Below are 6,909 nucleotides of genomic sequence, written 5' to 3' on the forward strand. Positions count from 1 at the left end.
ACAAACCAAAACTAAACACACCACAAGTTAAAAAAAAAACTTAACCAAACAATCAATCAATTAATAACTCAAATTAACCAATCAAAAATACCCAATCAACCACAATTTGCAAAACTTGCGAAATTTCATCTTTTGAGAATTTTTGCTTTTTTAGCAGCCCTGTGAGTAATTGCAAGCCCTGTATTTGAATGAAATTATTTGTCCTCCCTTAATTAAGATTTCTGCAAACAATTAACCAACGTACTCTCTTTTGGGTTTCTGCAAAGTTTTAATCAAAACGTACTTTCTTTTTATTACGAGTCTTCTTTTTAATTGTAGTTTTTTTCTCTACAGCCTGCACTTAGCATACACAACACAATATATAAAGGTGTTGAAAATAAAGAATAGAGAAAGAAGAACACTAAGATTTTTATGAGGTTTGACTTATCCCCAACCTACCTACGTCCTCGCCTTTGGCCAATACCACCAAATTAAGGATTCCACTAGAACACTCCTTTCTGGGCGGAGCAAACATTTTACAATTCCCTCTTTTACAGGTAGAGATCCCTCTTCAAGCGATACCCCACCCTTGGTTGCAACGATCCAATAGCCCTAAACCATCAAGAAACAAGAAAAAAGTAGAAGAGAACTTGTGTATAAGAGACACTCACGGATAAAGTAGGTTAGTACAACAATAAGCACAATATACTTCAATGTAAATTCAATATAAAGAAATTGAAGCTCAATGAAATTCTATCATTGGATTAGTCTTCCTTTGATCTAAAGATTCAAACTTTAAAGCCCAATTTCGTGTGAGATGATCAGCAAGAACTCAGTTGAGTAAGCAGCAAGATGTGAGCAAGAAAGCCTTTGAGAATTGAAAGCACATGAGAGTATTAGATTTGAAAATATTTCTTGGTGATTAAAATCCGTGTCTTAGGGGTTTATTTATAGAGTTTAAAAAGTTAATTTCTTGCTGCCAAGTTTACTTGGAGTGTTGGTCAAGTTTACAAAAGTATTGGAGCCCAAGAAACTAATTTTAAAAATTTTCTCGTTATGCCTATCTCAGTTATTTTTGAAAGTCAGAATATTGGCAGTCTCCTATCAAAACAAGGGCAGATGCCTATCATGCTACCATCAGGAACCTAACACCTTTCTGTCTACCAATTCTTAAAAAACGCAAAAATGGTCAGTCGCCTTGGAATGTTGGGCAGGCGTCTGAGCTTTCAAAAACATTTGTTTTTTAAGATTTGACTTTGAAAATTCTTTTCATTTGAGACCTTTATTATTTATAACTTTGGAAATCATATTTCAAGGTCTTGAAAAATGGTTTCTTACGATTTTAATTTATCCTTAAAGAGCTTCAATACTTTTTATATTGAGTTTTACTTGAAGTACTTACATGGAAACTTCCTTAAGGCTCTATATTCTTTAACTCTTGGAGTCTTCATGCATGTCCCTGCTTTGAGTCCTTTCTTTGAGCTTTAAACATACTTTGAGCCTTATAATATTTTGTCAAACTTTAAGCTTTCATAGAATATGTCAATCTTTGAACTTTAACATCCTTTGAGCTTAGCTTTGAACCACTTGTTTATTTCATTTGTTTGAACTTGAGCTTTCTACTGTTTGATTCCTGAAACATTTAAACTTGGAAACATATCAAATTGTCTTGATTTGTTATCATAAAAATAAGATTCGTAAGCCTTGTTAGGCCAACAATCTCCCCCTTTTCGATGATAACAAATACAAAGCAAGGAGAGGATAACTTAAAAGGCTCCTCCTTATAATAAGCACGTATGTAATAAAGTTTCAGTACTCAAACATAGATTGTAAGATTCTTTTATATCAAATAGTCAAGCAAGCTTCTGTAAGCATACATTTTTAAGCATACAATTTAACAAAGTAGTATCGTTTTAACAAAGTAGTATCTTTTTAAACAACTTCTTTTGCTCTCACAATGTTTCTCCCCCTTTTGACATCAATCAAAAATAAAATTAACAAACATAGCCAATATCAGAGCATTTAATATAAAATATTATATCCGTCCAGAGTAATACATGTATAAAAAAAAGTCTAGAAGAACAAACCAAACAAGTATCATATGTCAATACTACCAAAAGCTAATATCATAACAACATCTTAAAACAACAAGAGATCAAACGATAGCTAAGATCAAGCATCATCTTTATTTGTAGCCTCATCAGCAGTTTCTTCATAATCTTCTTTAGATGCATCATCATCATCTTCTTTTTCTTTAGAATCATCATCAGATGTAGCATTACTAGAGGGAGCTAGCTAACTTCCATGGGTGCTACAACTTTGGAAAAGCTAGCCAAAGTCTTCTCTATTTGATCTAAACGCTAAGCAATGGAAGAATAATGGGTTTCCACTGTGGTAACTTTCTCCTAAATCAAATTAAGACCAGATTGCATCCTTTCACTGAAGTTTAGGTAATGAGTATAAAACGGTAAAAAACCAAGATGGTGTATTTGCGTCATGTGGAATCGAGGGAGCTTGCTCAGAAGATTAAGGAGGAGGCTCAGGTGTTGGCTGCCTAGGACCTCTGTGAAACCACCCTTGAGTCTACTTCTTATAACCCATTAGCTTAAGAGTTGTGGTTGAAAATATGTCATAATGGGTCTTTCGAACAAAATTGAAGGATGATTTAAGGTTGTGATGATGAGCAAAAACTAAATTCAACATCCCAGCATAAGGAAGAATGATGCGAGGAGCTTCTTCCTTCATGATCATCCATTTGATGATAAGGTTTGGTAGGTCCAACTTTTTACCCATCAAAATACACCACATGACAAAACAGTCAAGAAAAGAAACATGGTCATGTGAACCGGTGCGAGGTAGGATGTTGTAGGTGATTAGTTTATGCAGAATCAAAGCTTGGAGGTTCAACTTTTTATAAAGTAGGGGATTTCCAAAGTAATAGGTTCTTCGGTCATAACGAGTGGTAAGAAATCCTATGGAGTAAACCCATGTTTCATAATCCATTGCTTTTCAACAAGTTTACACTCAAAGTCCCCTGGTTTTATACAGTGAATTTTTCCTAAAGATAATGGAGTGAGGTGAATGGTTGGTCCTAAAAGATCAGTTGAAAATCCAACATCTTGTTTCTCCATATTGGCATAAAATTTTTTAACCAAATTAGGATAATGTCCAGTGGCCTGATACATGATAAACTTTTCCCACCCAATATCTTCAAAAAGAGATATAATTTCTGGAAAATCAGAATTGAAGAATGAAAAGTCATGGACTTTACCTAGAATTGGATCCGACAATTGGATTTGATTTTAGTCGAGTGTCTTGGCCTGAGGGGTGGTTAGCCACTTTTCAACCTCGTCGTTGTCGATACGTAGGGAGGAGGAGGAAGCCTTGTTCCCGGTCATTTTAGTTTGTGGCATGATTTTGTGAGGACAAGGACTGAAAAATCCTAACGTATATGGAAGATGGACGGTGTAGGGTTTTGATTGATCACTAAGGATTTGAGGAAATTTTGAATAAAATGTTGGTTTATGGAAGGAGAAGGTCTTTTCAAGAGGAAAGGAGCAAAGTCAGGCTACTGGTGGAAGTGAAAATGAAGGGTCTTTCGTGTTTTTAAAAGCAACCCGCCACGAGTCTGGCGCCTTGCACTCGAGAAGTCAGGTGCTTGATGACCCAAATTTCTTAAGGAAAAAACCTGTCAGGCGCCTGACCTTGAGGTGTCAGTTGCCTATCAGGCAGGCTTTCTGATTTTCATTTCTATACAAATTCTCGAACATGTAGTAACCCTAATTCACATCTAGTAAATATAAACCGATCCTCTGAAAGTGGTTTAGTGAAGATATCAGCTAATTGATCATTTGCATTAACAAATTCAAGAGTTATATCTTCTTTTTGTACGTAATCTCTTTAGAAATGATGTCTAATATCGATATGTTTTGTTCATGAATGAGATACTGGATTTTCGGATATATTTATAGTAATAGGATTATCACACTTAATTGGGATTGTTGTATATTCTAAGTTATAGTCTTTTAGTTGTTGTTTCATGTAAATTGTTTGTGCACAACAACTCCCAGCAGTTACATACTTAGCTTTAGCTATGGACAATGCTATGGTGTTTTGCTTTTTAGAGAACCAAAAGACTAGTGAGCGTCCTAGAAAGTGACAAGTGTCACTAGTGCTCTTTCTATCTATTTTACGTCTTGTATAGTTTGCATCTGAGTAGCTAATCATTTCGAATCCAGTGTCCTTAGAATATTAAAGACCTCAGTCCATAGTGTCTATCAAGTATCTTAAAATTCTTTTAACAACTATTTGGTGTGATTCTTGGGTTCTGATTGGAATCGAGCTCACATACACACACTAAACATTATGTCAGGCCTGCTAGCTATTAGATATAGTAAACTTCCAATCATTCCTCCATAATACTTCATATCTACCTGTTTCCTTTCTCATCTTTATTAAGATTAATGGAAGTGCTCATGGGGGTTCCTATGGGTTTACTATTTTCCATATTGAATTTTTTAATCATATCTTTTTTGTATTTTGATTGACTTCTAAAAGTCTCATTCTTTGCTTGTTTAATTTGTAGTCCAACAAAATAGTTTAATTCCCCTATCATACTAATTTCAAATTCTTCTTGGATACATTTTGCAAATTCTTTACATAGATTTTCATTAGTAGCACCAAATAATATATCATCTACATAGATTTGAATTAAAAGCATATCATCTTTCTTAGTTTTAATGAACAAGGTACTATCAACTTTTCCTCTTGAAAACCCCTTCTCTATTAAAAATCCACTAAATCTTTCATACCAAGCCCTAGGGGCTTGTTTTAACCCATATAAAGTCTTAGTTAATCTAAACACATAATCAGGATTTTTTATGCCTTCAAATCCGGGGAGTTGTTCAACATATACTTCTTCATTAATATAACCATTTAAGAAAACACTTTTAATATCCATTTGATATAATTTAAATTCTTTATGGGATGCATAAGCTAAAAGCATCCTTATAGCTTACATTCTGGCTATGGGGGCAAAAGTTTCATCATACTCTATCCATTCTTTTTGGTTATATCCTTTAACTACAAGTCTAGCTTTGTTTCTAACTACTATACCATTTTCATCCTTTTTGTTTCTAAACACCCATTTAGTTCCGATAATTGAATAATTTTCTGGTTTGGGAACTAATTGCCATACTTTGCTTCTTTCAAATTGATTTAACTCGTCTTGCATAGCAATTATCCAAGAGTCATCATTTAAAGCTTCTTCAAAATTTTTAGGTTCATCTTGAGATAAGAAGGCATAATGATTGCATAGATTCTTTAAAGATCATCTAGTGGTTACACCTCTAGAAGGTTCTCCTATAATTTGATCTTGAGGGTGATTTCTTACATATTTCCATTCTCTTGGTAATTCAAGATTTTTTAGAGGAATATCTTTGAAGTTTCTTTTTTATTTTATTATTTTTCTTCCTTGATTTCTAGATCATCCTGTCTTTGTGAAGTATCATCCTGTTCTTCATTCTTGATTTCTTTTGTGAAAGGATTTGATTCATCAAAATTTACATGGATTGATTCAATGATGGTTAGTGTTCTTTTGTTATAGATCCTATAAGCCTTACTATTTGTAGTGTATCTTAGGAAAATTCCTTCATCCGACTTAGCATCAAATTTTCCTAAGTCATCTTTGTTATTGCGAACAAAACACTTACATCCTAAAACATGGAAGTAAGCTATGTTAGGCCTTCTTCCTTTCCATATTTCATAAGATGTTTTGTTTAGGCTTGATCTAATGGAGACCCTATTAAAGACATAGCAAGTTGTATTTACGGCTTCAGCCCAAAAATACTTAAGTAGATTATTTTCATTTAGCATAGTTCTTGCCATTTCTTAAAGGGTTCTATTCTTCTAACAACTCAATTTTGTTGTAGAATTCTAGATGCTGAGAAATTATTACTTATTCCATGATCATTACAAAATTTTTCAACATCTTCTTTTTAAAATTCTCTTCCTTGGTCACTTCTTATGTTTAAAACATTGTAACCTTTCTCATTTTGAAGTTTCTTGCATAGATTTTGTTAATTCAGGTGTAATCCCAAGAGGCGGTGAATTGGGTATTTTAACTTCTTTAAGATTATTTACCACTTAATCCCTATTTCGATATTTAACAAATTAATTGCAGGGGTTTGAAATTGATTCAAATTATTATCTCAATAAATTCTATTTTACCCAATTAATTATCAAGTGCGTGTGGGGTTATTCAACATACACACACGCAAGATAGGTAATGAAGTGCGTTGCAGAAATTAAAAGGAGTAAAGGAAGAGAGAAGGCAAACACAGTTTTTATGAGGTTCAACCAATTCGTCCTACGTCTTCGTCTTGAGCAACCCACTCAAAGATTCTACTAAATCTCTGCTCCTTTATTCGGGACGGATCTTCCCTTACATCCGCTGCTTACAAGAGGCACAGTTTCCTTCTCACCCCGTTCACAACCCGAACCGTGATTACAATAAAGAATTTCAAATCTACAAAACAACTCAATAACAAAGCTACTGAGTACAATGGAAAATCTAACACATATCCAATAAAACTTAAAGCTCAGTATGTATGTAACGATGCAATCGTTATAGGAATGATATGCTTCACAAAATTTCCCTTTGATCAAATCTCCCAAAATAATTATATAAGTAAATGCTTTTGAGAACTTAGGGTTTTAGTTTAACTCACTAGATGCAAAAAATACCGAATGTGATCTTATTAAAAAAATTGGTCTTGAATATTATGAAGATCTAAGTTCTTGCTATCAAATAATTTGTGAAGTTGTATCTTTGAATAAATAAAATATTTTGAGTATTGGAAAGATTTAAACACTACTTGTCACATCAATATTTCTCACACAAATATATATTGAGAGCCTTTAGACTTTTTA

Source organism: Malania oleifera, chromosome 13 (assembly GCF_029873635.1).
Source record: "Malania oleifera isolate guangnan ecotype guangnan chromosome 13, ASM2987363v1, whole genome shotgun sequence".
In the NCBI taxonomy this organism is placed as follows: domain Eukaryota; kingdom Viridiplantae; phylum Streptophyta; class Magnoliopsida; order Santalales; family Ximeniaceae; genus Malania; species Malania oleifera.